This window comes from Arachis hypogaea, chromosome 1, assembly GCF_003086295.3.
Source record: "Arachis hypogaea cultivar Tifrunner chromosome 1, arahy.Tifrunner.gnm2.J5K5, whole genome shotgun sequence".
NCBI lineage: Eukaryota > Viridiplantae > Streptophyta > Magnoliopsida > Fabales > Fabaceae > Arachis > Arachis hypogaea.
The window spans coordinates 75,810,239-75,826,974 of record NC_092036.1 but is presented as its reverse complement, the minus strand read 5'-3'; the positions used below and the strand labels follow the sequence as shown (position 1 = coordinate 75,826,974).

The 16,736-nt window shown below is 39.7% G+C and overlaps 1 non-coding gene across 1 annotated transcript; it reads left to right on the top strand.

Moving 5' to 3' along the window:
- The first annotated feature begins 3,219 nt into the window (after positions 1–3,219).
- On the top strand, positions 3,220–3,323 carry LOC112716052 (small nucleolar RNA R71). Its single transcript, XR_003160142.1, has one exon. It is a non-coding gene; the product is annotated as a small nucleolar RNA R71 (small nucleolar RNA).
- Positions 3,324–16,736: the final 13,413 nt, after the last annotated feature.

Sequence of the window (16,736 nt, the reverse complement as noted above, 5' to 3'; positions counted from 1 at the left end):
AGTGATCTGACTAAACAATCAAGCATGCATACCACCACTTAATTCTACTTGATTTGTCACTAATTGAGCCAAGTTACTTTTGTTCAAACTTTTCTTTTATTTTTGGAAACAGAACAAGCATGGCAAGCATTTGTTTAAGAAGGTGAAGTTATATCCAAACATCTAGGCATTCACTTTATTCAAAGCAGTAAACAGACAAACATACTAGAAATTTCACCTAAAACTTAAATGACTTAAAATGAAAGAAAGCTCATAAAGACAATTCACAAACTATTATTTGATTATTAAGGAACAAGACCACCTCTCATTTGTTGCTTGGTTCTTCTTGATTCTTGGGGTCCTGCTTCTTCTTGCTTCTTGCCTCTTTTTGACCACTTGTACTTCCTTTGTCTTTTTCATCCATTCTTATCCTTCCTTTTGTACCTGCACAAACAAACAACTTTGCTATCATTTTTTTCGGTCCATGTGAATAATGAATAGTACTTGCACATGTTTTTCATTCTTTTTGAATTGTAAATCAATGATTGACTTCATGAGCTTATAGCCGTGACCCTTGTATGTATGCACACTTATTACTGGACACCAAACTTAGTGTTTGGTAATGTCTCCTGATGACATGAAATCCATGTTGGTTGTCCTTAATGAATGTGCATAATTCTAATAAATCATAGTCACTTTGGCTCTTTGATCCTAAACAATTTTACTACCTAAAGTAATTGAAATCAAAGTATTAAAACATGCAAATGGTATACTTGTCATGAATTTCTAAATCTAGAGGAACTTCTTGCTTTTCATTAACTGTGTTCAAAGAGGAACACCAAACTTAATGTTTGGTTGTGCACCTTGAATGAAAGATTGAATACAATTTGAATAAGATTTGGGGTGCCTTCAGGCACACCAAACTTAGAGACCAATTGTATTTTACATGCAATGTTTAGTGCACCTTATCAACAGTTGTCCTGAGGATTCAAGTTCATGCATAAGAAACCATGCTTTATTAGATGCAAAGCAAAACAATAAAGAGTAAGGATACTAAAACATGGGTTGCCTCCCATGAAGCGCTTCTTTAACGTCACTAGCTTGACGGTTGTCCTTTGTTAGGGTGGATTGTAGTGCTTGATGTCCTCTCCTCTCACTATGAAAACGTCCCCATTTGATTCCTTCATGATTTCCAAATGTTCCATAGAAAGAACTTTCCTGATTGTGAACACTTGAGGGAGCTGGGAAGGAATGGTTTTGAGGCCAGGTGGGATTGGCAGATAATGACTTGATATCACTTTATCTCCCGGAGAGAAACCTTCAGTGGGAATTTTCTTGTTTCTCTACCCTCTTGGGAATTTCTTTACAATTCTTCCCTCTCTCTTGAGGATTTCTTCATTGACCCTTATGCCAGGAGGATCCTTCTGAGCTGTTTCTATTGATTCTTGTGGCTTTAACTCTTGCAATTCTTGTTTGCCTTCCAAGGACTGTTTTAGAGTTTCAGCTGCTGGATTGCTTTCCTCCAAACACAGATGGCTACTATCATCCTTAGGCTTTTCAGGTTCTGGTTCAGGCTCAGATGCAGGTTTGAAAACATGGAAAATGAGCTGTTCATCATGTATTCTCAAAATTAGCTCTCCTTGTTCTACATCTATGAGCGCTCTAGCAGTGGCTAGAAATGGCCTTCCCAGAATGATAGGGTGTAGGTAGCTTTCCTCCATGTCCAAAATGACAAAGTCTGTGGGGAAGAAATAATTTCCCACTTTCACCAGCACATTCTCAACTACCCCTTCAGCTTGCTTTTGAGTTTTGTCAGCCAGTTGTATGATTACATCAGTGGATCTCACCTCATTCAGTTGTAGCCTCTTCATAAGAGTCAGAGGCATCACATTTATGCTAGCTCCTAGATCACAGAATCCTCTGTCAATTTTTGTTTCCCCTATGATGCAGGGGATATGAAAACTTCCTGGGTCTGTTTTCTTAGAGACTATGTCCTTCTTGATGAGGGCACTGCATTCTTTGTTCATTCTTACAGTTTGTCCTCCCTTCAAAACTCTTTTCTTGCTCAGCAATTCCTTCAAATACTTGATGTGTGTAGGCATCTGCTGGAGAATCTCAAGAAAGGGAATATTGATATGGAGAGACGTAAATGTCTCTAAAAACCTTGAATATGTTTTCCCTTTTTCACCTCCTCCTAACCTCTGAGGAAATGGTGCTTTTGGTTGATATTTTTCCAGCATTCCTTTATTTTGCAGTTCCTTGGCTTGCTCAGTTTCACTTTCCTGCTTAGCTTCTTCCACACCTTCCTTCAAGATTTCTGGCTCCTGTTCTGAGGGTCTGATTCCTTCTTCTTCTGAGACTTCCTTCAATATGGTGATGGCCTTGCATTATTCCCATCTCACTCCCTTTTGTTCCCCTTTAGGATTCTTTTCTGTGTCACTAGGGAACACTGCAGTTGACTTGGGGGCCTGTTGAGATAGCTCTCCTACTCGAGACTCCATCCTCTTGAGTTTTTCACCATGGTTCCTTAAGGTAGATCTCACATCATCCCTAACGCTTTTCAACTCACTTATGTCCTGACCCATGTTTGCAAGCATTCCTTCTATCCTGTTTAATTGATCTTGAAATTGTTGGTTCGGATTAGGTTGGGCAGGTTGATTATTTTGGCCATGATATGGTGGTTGGGAGTAAGTGTTTTGTGTGGCTTGGTATGATCTTTGGTTGGAGTTTTGGTATGTGGAATTGTTATGTTGGTTGGGGTTGTAAGGTTTGTGGTTTTGTGGTTGGGTTCGCTGGTTTCCCCACCCAAAGTTTGGGTGGTTTTTCCAGCCTGGGTTGTAAGTGTTGGAATGTGGATCATATGGTTGCCTTTGTTGATTTCCCACATAGTTGGCCTCTTCCCAATCACCTCCTTCAGTGCTTACTTCCTCTTGATCTTGTGTGTGTATTGCAGCCACTTGATTTGTTTCTAATTTCCTGGTGAGCTCTGCTAATTGCTTGGCAAACACCTTGTTTTGGGCTAGAATTGTATCAACATGGTTCAGCTCCATGACTCCCTTAGTGTTGTGTCTCTCTGAAGCATAGTAGTACTCATTCTCAGCCACTGTCTCAATCACTTCAATGGCTTCTTCCACAGTCTTTTTCCTGTTCAATGAACCTCCTGATGAATGGTCTACAGCCTTCCTTGATTCATAAGAAAGTTCATCATAGAAAATATGCAATTGCACCCAGTCATGGAACATGTCTGGTGGGCATTTCCTTGTCAAATCCTTGAACCTCTCCCATGCCTCGTAGAGAGTTTCACCATCTTGTTGTCTAAAAGTCTGAACCTCACATCGAAGCCTATTGACCTTTTGTGGGGGGTAGAAACGTGCCAGAAACTTGCTTTCCACCTCATCCCAGGTTGTTAGGCTCCCCCTTGGGAATGATTCCAGCCACTTAGCTGCCTTGTCCCTAAGTGAAAATGGGAACAAGAGCAGTTTATAGGCATCTTCCTGGACTCCATTGGACTTCACAGTGTCGTAAATTCTCAGGAATTTTGTGAGATGTTGGTTTGGATCTTCATTAGCACTCCCACCAAATGAACAATGATTCTCCACCAGTGATATTAGCTGTGGTTTGAGTTCAAAATTGTTGGCCTGAATGGGTGGTTTCTGAATGCTGCTACCACAATTCCCAGAGGTTGGGTTTATGTATGAACCAAGAACCCTCCTCTCGGGAATGGCATTGTTTCCATCAGCTCTCTCATGGTTGTGAACTTCTCTATCCATGTTGAGATCTAGAGCTTCCTCAAAATTGTCCTCAGATTCTCCTTCAGATTCTTCTTCTCGCAGTACTCTCTTCCCTCTTGCTTCCCTTCTAAGTTTATGAAGGGTCCTCTCTGGTTCGGTATATAGAGGAGTTGATGTCTCTCCTCTCCTACCTGTCATACAAGAACACAGCACAGGCAACAAACAAGTGAAATACTCTTGGTTAATGGAAGAGTGTGGTTAGAGCAGTTGAGGAATTAATTCAAATAGTTAGTGAGTCAGTGAGTTAGTTGCTTGAATTTAAAGGCATAAAGAAAGAAAGCAAGTAACAGAGTGCAGAAATTAAAATTCAACAAGTAACTTGAACTGAATTAACAAAACAAGAAAAATGCTCAATCTAGTTAACTTCCAATTTGAGAATTGTCAATCGAAAACCAATCCCCGGCAACGGCGCCATAAACTTGATGCTTCGATTTTAGGAAATTGCACGATCGGCAAAAATTCCTTCCGGCAAGTGCACCGGTTATCGTCAAGTAAAAACTCACAATAGAGTGAGGTCGAATCCCACAAGGATTGGTTGAGTGAGCAATTCGGATTAGAAGTGTGTTCTAGTTGAGCGGAATCAAGATTTAGATGAGAATTACGGAATGTAAACTTGCATGAATTAAAGAGCGAGAAGCTAAATTGCTGAAATTAAAAGGGGATAGGGGTGATTGCATGAATTTAATTGCAGAATGTAAAGAGAAAGTGGTGGATCAGAAATGGGGAATTCATTGGGTTTCAGGAGATATTGAGATCTCCGAACCAAAACATTTTTATCCCTTCCTCAACCAATGCATTCATTGAATTTTGCTTGGCAATCTTATATGATTGGATCCCAATCCCTTGGCTCACCAATTCTCTCTAAAAACAAACAAATTCCCAATCCCTTGGTTTAAATGTTCATAAGAAGAGATGATGCTCGATCACTGATTATACCACACAGTTTCATGAACCACAATTTGGTAGGATTACATGTCACAATATCCATCCAAACCCCAATCCAATTCACTGTGAGAAAGCTTCTCTAGCATGAATCCTCCATTCCTTTCCCAAGGTTCCGAAGGATTCCAATTATGGATAGTTTCTTTCCCAAGACAACTAACCAATGGAATTAGATCGAGAAGCTTTCTAACAAAATTCAAGAGAAAAGATTGAAGAAGAAGATAAAAACTATTATTGATTCATTGAATTACAATAGAGCTCCCTAACCCAATGAAAGGGGTTTAGTGAGTCATAGCTCTGAATTCAATTACAAAAAGTATGAAAACTCCAAAAATGATCCAAAGTCCTTAACTAACTTAAATTCTATCCTATTTATACACTTTCTAAATTGAGCTTCTGTTGTGTTTCTTGGGCTTTGAGGCCTTTCCCTGATTTCCTTTTGCTTTGGGTTTATGATCCATAATCCTGATGAGGCTGCTGATCCAATTCTGTAACATTCATTGAGCCAACTTAGTGATAATCAAGTAATGACACATGACTCAACAAATTGAAATTCCAGACTCATCAATTCTTCAGGCCCAATCCCATAAACCATGATATTCAATTGGGTTTCATACCAGAGTACGTTTAAGTTAATGTTTGTGCTCAAATGCTAACTTAAAACTGCAATATCTTTGGCCCAGAAACCTTTTCAAATAGTGGCGTTTAAGTTGCAGTTTAAGCTTAAACTGCAACTTAAACGCCAGACACTTCCAGTGATGCCTTTTGTGGAAGCACGTTTAAGTTCCAGTTTAAGCTTAAACTGGAACTTAAACGTTGGACACTCCTGGAGGTGGTATAACTCAAGCACGTTTAAGCTTCAGTTTAAGGTTAAACTGAAGCTTAAACGTGGAAATGGAAGAAAGCAACCCTGGAGGGTAAAGTAGTCGAACACGTTTAAGCTTCAGTTTAAGCTTAAACTGGAGCTTAAACGTGGAAATGAAGAAAGCAACCCTGGAGTGTGAATTTGGTCGAACACGTTTAAGCTTCAGTTTAAGGTTAAACTGAAGCTTAAACGTGGAAATGAAGAAAGCAACCCTGGAGGAGAATTTTGGTCGAACACGTTTAAGCTCCAGTTTAAGGTTAAACTGGAGCTTAAACGTGGAAATGGCTCCCTGGGGCATTTCTCATTTCTGGCGTTTAACTTCCAGTTTAAGGTTAAACTGGAGGTTAAACGCCACTTTCAGCTTTTCCTTAGCTTTCATGATTTTGGCGTTTAAGCTCCAGTTTAAGCTTAAACTGGAGCTTAAACGCCACTGATAGTTCCCAGCATTATATGGCTTGGCAGTTTAAGTTCCAGTTTAAGCTTAAATTGGAACTTAAACTCCACATGTGATATTCAAGCTTCCTTTATTGATTTTGTTGCTTCCTTGCCTAACCTCTTCTTCCCTGAAATCATCCAAACAACTGCATCAAAGTCTTGCAAAATTTCATGAGAAATCTTCCATTCATAGCATTCAAGTAATATAACTAAAAACTCATGGAATTTGCATCAAAATCATACTGTTTGGATGGTTCATTGCTTTGTTATTCATTTAACCATTCTTGGTTACTTTAAGCTCAAGAAAATGCATAAAACAACTAAAACTAACAGAAAAATGCTAGTGAAACTAGCCTAAGATGCCTTGGCATCAATGATGAGGGTGGCAGAAGTACTGTTTATGTAATGGGCTTGAAGGCTAATGCCAGATAAGAGTAAGGTTCTCAACTACATGGTAGCTACAACATGTGAGTGGGAAAGCAATGTAAGCGGATGGCATATCACTAACACTTGATGCAAGAGTAAAGTCAAAGCGTAAGTAAATGACATGAAGAAAACACTTGAAAGCATCAAGTTCAAATATGAAAGAGTGGGTCATGAAAGACAGTATGAGTTCATATCAATGCACAAAGGATGCAAGAATCATCAAAGGTTAAGCATTGAATTAGAAATTTCATTACCCATCAATATCAAACAAGTCAAGAAGCACCAAAATAATCCAAGAAATTCTCAACAATTAAGTTAAAGAATTCAACACCAATATTAAAATAAGAAACTTAGAAAAGAAAATAAGAACAAGTTACAAAAATAAAATTAAAATACAATGAATGAAAATAAACAAATGCAACATACAAAAGAAAATGAAAAGTAAGAAAAATGAGAAGTCAAAATTTAAAAAAGAGGGAGAGAGAGAAGTGGAGAAAAATAAGTAAGAAATAAAGAGAAAGGTGAGAAGAGGAGACAGAAAGGGAAGAAGAGAAATGTGAGAAGGGAAGAGAGAAGAAGAAGAAAGTAAGAAAGGAAAAAGAGAAAAGAAGAAAGGTAGAAAGAAAAAAGAAGGAAAGAAGGACGAGAGAAGAAGAAAGAAGAAGAAAGGAACAAAAACAAGGGGGAAAACAGGGCACGAATACGATGCGCACGAATAGGCAACGTGTGCGCGCGAAAAATAGAAAAGGCAGGTGACGCATAAGCATCCCCCACAAGTATGCGTAAGATGCAAAACAGAGAGGGTGACTGACATTAGGATTTTTGCTAGTAAAGAATTTTATAAAAAATATAATCGCGTTGTAAGTATAGCTTCTAAACCAACAGAAAATCCTTTCGTACAAACGTTTGGTTGTCACAAGTAACAAACCCAATAAAATTTATAAACCGAAGTATTCAAACCTTGGGTCATCTTCTCAAGGAATTGCAGGGAGGTGTGTTTTATTATTGGTTATGGAAAACAGTGTTTTGGGTTTTAAAAAGGGTTTTTAAACAGAAGAGATGAATTGCAGAAATTAATAAATTAATAATTAATAAAACTTTGGGCAAGGTATGAAAACTGGAAGTCCTATCTTAGTTATCCTTATCGATGGTGACGAGAATTGAAATTAATCCCACTTAGTTAACCATTACTAAAGCAAAGGAAAGTTAAATGGACTAATTAGTTTGATCCTCAGGTCCTAGCCAATTCCTAAGAAAGGACTAGAGTTATTGGAATTCAATTCAATTAGCAAAAATAATAACTATCAATCACGATAAGTTTGATAACTCAAGAGTCTCCAATTAATCAATTAAAGCCCAAAATATAAAAAACTAAATAAAAACCATAGATCTGAAATACCTCAATTGCATTAAATAAACAAAATCAATCCAAACATGAAGAGTTATAAGCCAAATAGGCAACATAAGTAATCAACAAATAAGAGAAGTCAAAATAAAAAGATATTGAACCTGATAGAAAGATGAGATAAAAATATTCCTAAATTCTAAAAATCCTAATCCTAATCCTAAGAGAGAGGAGAGAACCTCTCTCTATAAAAACTACATCTAAAATTGTGTAAAGTGAATAACTGGCCAACTCCAGAATGGATGCATTCCTCCACTTCATAACCTCTAATCTGGGCCTCTTGGACTTGGATCTGGGCCAAAAAGGGCCCAAAAATCGCTGGAAATGAAATCTGCAAATTCTGCAGATCGCGCACGTCACGCGTCCGCATGGGTCACGCGGTCGCGTCATCTGGAGTGTTTTTCTTCCACGCGGTCGCGTCAATTATGCACCCGCGTCAGTTGGATTTCGCAAGTCACGCGTTTGCCTCATCCATGCGTTCGCGTCGAATCTCTTTAGCGCGAACCACGCGTTCGCGTTGTCCATGCGGACGCATCACTGCCAGTTTCTCCAAAACTCCAATTTATGCTTTCCTTCCATTTTTGTATGTTTCCTTTCCATCCTTTAAATCATTCCTGCCTTAGAAGCTCTGCAACTACTCAACACACAAATCACGGCATCGAATGGTAATAAAGGGTAATTAAAATAATTACTTTTGAAGCATAGGAAACATGTATTTCACATATATCACATAATAGGGAAGGGAAGGTAAAACCATGCAAATCCATATGAATAAGTAGGTGAAGAGTTGATAAATCATTCAATTTAAGTACAATATTTAATATAAGTGGTTTATCAACCTCCTTACACTTAAACAATAGCATGTCTTCATGCTAAATCCAAGATAAAGAGTAAGGTAAAGTGGTGGAATCTCATGCAATGCAATATATCCTAGATGCAACTACCTACATGGGTCATGCAAAACTAGTTATTATTCACTTGTATATAAAACTTGCATGTAGTTAAATTAATTCACATTCTCAAGGAAATATATTTGCATAGCCAACCTTAGGCAATGTTAAAGCACTTTTACAATTGAGATGGGTAAAAAATATTTTTCAAACTTGCAAGATAATTAACAATAGAGGTAGAGATATATGGTGATGAGCTATTGAACCCTCACTGGTTTTTGTGTTTACTCTCTAGTCACTCAGTGTTTATTGGGTTAATCACTCTATTCTTCTTTTTATCTTTACTTTCTGTAACTTTGTTCTTCATCTAACCAATCAACAATTATAGAATATAGACATACAAAAATCATGAGTTCTTTTCATGGTTGTAATGGGGCCAAGGTAGAGGTAAGGGTATATGTATAAGGCTAAGTGAGCTAATAAGTGAATCCTTGATTAGTCTAAGATTTCACCTAACATATACATACTTTATACAAATCAAATTTTCTTAACCTATATGCCCAAGTTTTCCCACTTTGTATTGCAAACTTATGCATTAAATTTAACTTTGTCCCATGTGCATTGATTCTTTTTATTTTGTGTTTGGAGAATTTTGTATCCCCTTATTGAAAATAAAAGAATTTTTTTATGCACATGGTAATTTAATTAATTTGATTTCACATGAGCTTGCTTCCCAAATTTTTTTTTCAAATAATTTATTTAATTTAAATTTCCTACTTTTTTCTATCATCCATGTTCCCATAAAATTCCCCACACTTAAATTTTACACAATATCTATCTTAAGCTAACCAAGGATTCAACTTGAGATTTTTATTTTGTTTTTCTGCTTAAGGCTAATAATATGGTTATAAAACAGTAGGGAATTAAAAAGCTCAAGGGGGCTAACAAGGATGGCATAGAAGGTAGGCTAATTTGGGATAAGTGAGGAAAAATTCAAATGATGGCCTCAATCACTTTCTTAGAATGTATCTATATTCTATAATCGGACATATAAATTAAAACAAAGTAAAGAACATCAGAATAAAAAGAAGGGCGGAGCACACAGGAATGAAATTTATGGTTTGAATGCAACCATACAATTAAGCTCAAAAGTTACAGGCTGTGTGTTCTCAAGCTCATAAATCATATATCAACTAAGTATGTCATTCAAGTAGAAATTAAGAGTTTCCATTATTCTCAATGTAAAATTTATTTGGGTGGCTTTAAAGTTTTAGTGTTCCTTCTTGATGAAATGTTGTTAACTAACTAACATGTAATGCTATATATACAAGGGATGTGGATTGTTTTGATTATGTTAAAGCCTCTAGCTTACTTCTTTTTTATTTTCAATCAAATCAACTATCATATACTAAAAAGGGTAAACTATACTAATTAATCCACTTAATATATAACTAGTCAACTAAGGTGCAAATCAAGCTAAAATATCCAAGATATATATATATATATATATATATATATATATATATATATATATATACAGCTCGAAGTGCATAATGCAAAAGTACAATCAAAAGCAAAAGAAAGAAATGTACAAAAATACAGAAAATGGACAAAATAAGATAAGAGAGTCTATAGTGGTGCACCAAAATAAATAGATGCCAGATATGGCGACCTCCCCACACTTAAATAATAGCATCGTCCTCGATGCTCACTCAACTGGGGTGTGAAGAAGTGGCCGGGATCTCCCTGCTCAGCCTGGGTAGGTGCCTCCTCCTCATGATTGCTCACCTCCCCCTCAGATGTGTCGGAGGGCGTGTCGGGCTCGGAGGGGATGTCACCACCAGAGCGGATCATCAGCTTGAGGTGCTCATAGCGTCGCTTGTGGCGACGCTCAGACCTCTCAAAACGTCGCCTGTTGCGATGTTCAGACCTCTCAAACTGCTGCTGGTGATGGTGCTCCATCTAATATAGGCGGTCAAAGAGTCGGTGCACTAGACGGTAGACGGGCTCAGGAGTAGGTGGGGGTGCAGTGGGTGGTGCTGGGCCAGTGGCAGCAGAAGGGGCAGCTGAAGAAGTGGCTGTCTCAGTAGCGTCAGTGAGGAATGGAGGGCAGTAGCCGAAGGCCAGAAACTTCCGACTGTAAGGGATGATCTTCCAGCACTCTCCGGCGGGGGCCCTTTCATCAGCAGCCTCCCAAGGTACCTCAGCTCGGCGACCCAACTGAGTAATCAGGTAAGGAAAGGAGAGGGTGCCTCTAACATGGACCCTGGCCATGTAATGCCGGATAAAGCGAGATAGATAAAGGTCCTTACCCGTCATCACACACCAAATGAGGGTAATCATGGCAGCTGGCACCTCCGTCTCATGAGTGCTCGGCATCACATAGTTACTCAGAATCTGTTGCCATAGCCGAGCCTCATCATTCAGATATGTAAGCCTGATTCCCTTGGGTACCAATGTGCTTGTTCCCATGACCCAAGGAACAGTAGGATCAAGAGTGATGTTCCTTTTTACTGCATCCCAATCAAACCTCATGAATCGCATATTCTCCTCAGCTTTCTGGTAATCATCTGGCTTATCTGATTTAGGTGGAAGCTGGAGGATCTCTTCAATTGCTTCCTCAATAATCAGAATTTGCTTGCCTCTGAGCTGTACTACATCCAGGGATGATAGAAAATAATTGCAGTAGAATTCCCTGACCCAGGATGAGTTAACCTCAGTCAAATTCCTGTCCAGGAAGAACCAGCCTCTCTGTTTGATCTAATCTGAAGTGTACTGCTTGAGTTCTTCTGGAATTTTTAGTGTCCTTTCCAGGTATAGGTTCCTGGATGTAGCAAAAACTGGGTACTTCAGCTCACAATATTTGTTTACAAATTTTACCGGGTCAACCGAAGGTACCAACGATCAGTCTTTTCCTGCGGGGTAAAGTTCTTCTCCCGCCAGGAATCATCATGTAAGATGCCTAGGATAGAACCAGAGGATTCTCCTCTTTTCCTTTTGCCAGTGGTAACTTTGCCCTTTCCCCTGCTTTGAGAGTCAGACATCCTGAAAAACAGAATTCCAAGATATAATTAAGGGATAAAAGCGGGAAAACAAGTAGGCAAATAACAAGATAAGCACGAAGTGGCGAAGGAGCAGTAGAAAAATGAAATGAGTTAAATAAGTCTATATTTTGGATTGTTTTTGAATTGAAAAGCTGGGATGAGAAATCACAGTCTAAAATATAGTAGAAGTGGAAAGCCTGTTAATTAGGAAAAACAATAATCATGCCGTGAGTGAAATTAAGTTAAAGAAGTTAGAAAGTTGAAAAAAAAATTATCTTAGAAAGCAAAAATTAGTGAGTTAGTAAAAAGGAAGTCAGAGTAAGTGGCACGATGATTGGTTTCTAAGTAACAAGAATTTTACAATTTTAAACAACAGTTAACTCATATTCAAGCAGGGATAACAGGGTATTGGTGATGATTCATATAGATATAGAAGTAGTAAAAAGTAAAATCAAATCATCAATAATATAATTTATTATCCAAGGAATCAAAAGTAATAAGAATGCTGGCCCGTGCATTCAAGAATTGGTGTGGGTGATTAATTGGAAAATTTAGAAATGCCAAAACCAAGTCTTGAATGTAAAAAGGAAACAATTTGCAGAAAATTGGGCAGCATTCCGGCTAAAATCGGATGTTCCCGGAAAATAAACAGCAAGAAAGGTAGTTCATATGAGATTTAACAATTGCTGCAAGTAGTCACAAACAGTAGGAAGAGTGAAGAACAGTTTAATAGTAGCATGAAACATTAAAGGACAGCATATGAATAGTATGAATATCACAGCCAGATTAAAATTGCAGAACGGATAAAACAAGTAACAAGTATAGTGCAATTATCAGGCCTAAATCCACTAACCAGATCCTAGCTACCTGACCACCTAGAATCCACTACGAACATGCATCTCTAACTATCCTAAATTGAACAAATTCTGAAAAATGTGAAGCTAACTAGGAATGAAAAGAATTTGGTGTGCGGCGGAACCTGGTATGCGAAGGATAAGGGATAGGACAGAGGGAAGGCAGTGGGGATGTGGTGGCACCAAGAGGGACACGGCGGCGCGGCGGTGGTACTGGGCTGTGCGGCGGTCGGGTTCCAGTCGTCGTTGGGGCTGTGGCAGAGGAAGGCGAGAGTGTTGGGGTTTGATGAGAGGGGGTGAGGTTCGGGGTGGTGGCCGGCGGAGGGAGCAGCAGCGGTTCGAGGTTAGCCGCGGTGAGGCACAGTGGGGTAATGGCGGAATAGAGAGAGAGGGAGGAAAAAGGGGGGAAGAGAGGGGTGGGGTGTGGCTGGCGGGGTTTGGGCGGATGTTGGTGGCTGTCGCGGCGGGGTTTGGGTGGTCGGAGGTGGTGGCTAGGGGTGATCGAGGGAGAGGGAGAGTTGCAGAGGAGAGGGGGGTTTGGGGTTAGGGGGCAAGATGGGTAGGGTTTCGCGTCACTTGGGGTTAGTGATCGCGAACCCACACGAACGCGTGAGGCGCGCGATCGCGTGACTAGGGTGAAATGGGGTCGACACGGATGCGTGAGCAACGCAATCGCGTGGGTTAGGGGAAAGATGGGGGACGCGGACGCGTGAAGCACGCGAACGCGTCGCTGGTATTTGTGCTAGACGCACGATTCCAGCATCATTTCAGCGCAACTCTCTGTTCGATATAGGGGGTCAAAATATCCGCGTGACGCGATCACGTCGCTCACGCCTTCACATGGGTTGGGTGTTGTGCAAGTGACGCGGTTGCGTCAGGGACGCGCACGCGTGGGTTGTTTTGTGCTAAATGCATGATAGCCGCATGATTCCAGCCTAGATTTCTGGGCGTTGGATCTTTACGCCTATATCCAGACCACAAGTTCACGTGGATGACGCGGACGCGTGAGAGGCATTTTCCACAACTGACGCGATCGCGTGGAACAATTTATGTCCAAGGCACGCCTCTAGCCACGCTCTCGCATGACTCTCTGTTCATATGTGACGCGTGACTCTCTTTTAATGCACATGTGACGCGGACGCGTCAGTGACGCTATCACGTCACGTGCTTTCTCTCTCTCTCTCTCTCTCTCTCTCTCTCTCTCTCTCTCTCTCTCTCGCTCTCTCTTTGTGCAGTATGCAGAATGCAAAATGCAATGAATGTTATGCAAAAATTCCAGGTTCAAATAGATTTCAAAAACAGAGTAAAATAGAGAGGGAACGATCATATCATGGTGGGTTGTCTCCCACCTAGCACTTTTAGTTAAAGTCCTTAAGTTGGACATTTGATGAGCTTCCTGCTATGGTGGCTTGTGCTTGAATTCGTCCTGAAATCTCCACCAGTGTTTGGAATGCCAGCATCCTCCGGGGTCCCAAATAAAGTACGTAAAACCTTTGAGTGGTTTCAAACAGGTTACCAGGCTCCCGGGGTGTTGAATGTCAGAGTAGACTCTAGGATCCCAAACTCTACTTTTACACCCGTTTTTGTCTTGATCTACATTTTTCCAGTCGGATGGTGAATAATCTGAATTCTCACTATGGTGACCAACCAGCTTTCGAGATCCTTTCAATTGAGTTTGACACCAATCCTTGCACCTTAAATTGAAGTGTGAAACTTCAGTGAATCTTGCATACCAGCACTGAGTGCGAGTCATTTCTCTTTTGCTCTTAAAGTCGCAAAGAGCTCTAAGCTGGCCATCTATCTCAAGTGACCCATATTCAAGTGAAAAATTGAAGATAAAAGTCAAGAATTTTACCCACTTGAAGTTTGTATTGGGTGGTAATGGCCTTGGGATAGGTGTTTCCAGTGGTTTTTCAAGTTATACTCCCTTGTGGTCTTGAGTGAATTCCTCCACTCCCTTGCAAACGTCCTCAACTTCAACCATGTCTTGATCATAGTCGTCGATATCTTCCTCATCACTTGAGTCATAACTGGGAGGTTGAGAAAAGTCAACCTCTACATCATCTCCGTATTCACTTGGGGAAGATTCTTCTATCTCAAACAATTCACTTGCGAATGTAGGTTCGTCACTAAGAGAACTTGACTTGTGATCATCACCATCAAGGAAACTTGCATCTTGGGTTACTCCGTCCAGTTCTTCATAAGATATCTGCCTTGGAGGTTGTGCACTATCCTCCTTAGTATTAATTGTAGCGTCTATAACAGAATTCTCCACAACTCTGGATTCCTGCGGAGGTTCAGCATCTCCTAAATCTTCAACCAACTCTTCTACCTCTACAACGACAGCGTCCTCTACTTGTTCCAGTACGAAGTTATGCTCTATGCTGTCCACTGGAGCTTCTAGTGTCTTCTTCACACTATGTTCTTCATTAGATTCTCCACATGAAGCCATGGGAGTTTGTTGAGTGTCCAAACGTCTGGAAGATAATTGATTTATTACTTGCTCCAGTTGATGAAGGGTTGTATGAAATTGGTCTACTGATTCTTCGAAGCGAACTTGTGATTCTTGGCTCGATGGATATGAACATGGTGCATAGGGGAGTGGTGGTTCTTGGGAGTAGTTAGATTGGCGTTGGGGCGGATAAGGATCATATGGTGGCGAATTGTGAGAAGAAGCTTGTGAGTGTGGTGGTTCAAAGCTACATTGAGAGGATGGTCTCTGAGCATAGGGTGGAGCTGGTTGGTAGTTACAAGGGGGCCCACCAAATCTATCAGTTGGGTATGCATTGTAGAATGGTCTGTGTTCATGATATCTTGGAAGGTGTTGTTGCCTAAAGGGGTGATCAGATCCTCTTGGCTCCATCCATCTTTGATTGCTTAAACTTTGATGCATAGTCCTGTTATAGCTTCCATTCCTTCCAACAAAATTAGAACCAAACTCAAAGCGAGAGGGGTGAGAATTCATAGTAGCTATCAGAAATAAGAGGGGAAAACAAAAACAGATAAACAAGTAAAAGAAAAATATTTACCATAACCAATAATAAGGCACACGTTTGCAATTCCCCGGCAATGGCGCCATTTTGACGTTAGGATTTTCGCTAGTAAAGAATTTTATAAAAAATATAATCGCTTGTAAGTATAGCTTCTAAACCAACAGAAAATCCTTTCGTACAAATGTTTGGTTGTCACAAGTAACAAACCCAATAAAATTTATAAACGAAGTATTCAAACCTCGGGTCGTCTTCTTAAGGAATTGCAGGGAGGTGTGTTTTATTATTGGTTATGGAAAACGGTGTTTTTTGTTTTAAAAAGGGTTTTTAAACAGAAGAGATGAATTGCAGAAATTAATAAATTAATAATTAATAAAACTTTAGGCAAGGTATGAAAACTGGAAGTCCTATCCTAGTTATCCTTATCGATGGTGATGAGAATTGAAATTAATCCCACTTAGTTAACCTTTACTAAAGCAAAGGAAAGTTAAATGGACTAATTAGTTTGATCCTCAGGTCCTAGCCAATTCCTAAGAAAGGGCTAGAGTTATTGGAATTCAATTCAATTAGTAGAAATAACAATTATCAATCACGATGAGTTTGATAACTCAAGAGTCTCTAATTATTCAATTAAAGCCAAAAATATAAAAAGCTAAATAAAAACCATAGATATGAAATACCTCAATTGCATTAAATAAACAAAATCAATCTAAACATGAAGAGTTATAAGCCAAATAGGCAACATAAGTAATCAACAAATAAGAGAAGTCAAAATAAAAAGATATTGAACCTGATAGAAAGATGAGATAAAAATATTCCTAAATTCTAAAAATCCTAATCCTAATCCTAAGAGAGAGGAGAGAACCTCTCTCTCTAAAAAATACATCTAAAATTGTGTAAAGTGAATAACTGGCCAACTCCAGAATGGATGCATTCCTCCCCTTCATAACCTCTAATCTGGGCCTCTTGGACTTGGATCTGGGCCAAAAGGGCCCAAAAATTGCTGGAAACGAAATCTACAAATTCTGCAGATCGCGCATGTCACGCGTCTGTGTGGGTCACGCGGTCGCATCATCTGGAGTGTTGCTCTTCCATGCGATCGCGTCAATTATGCG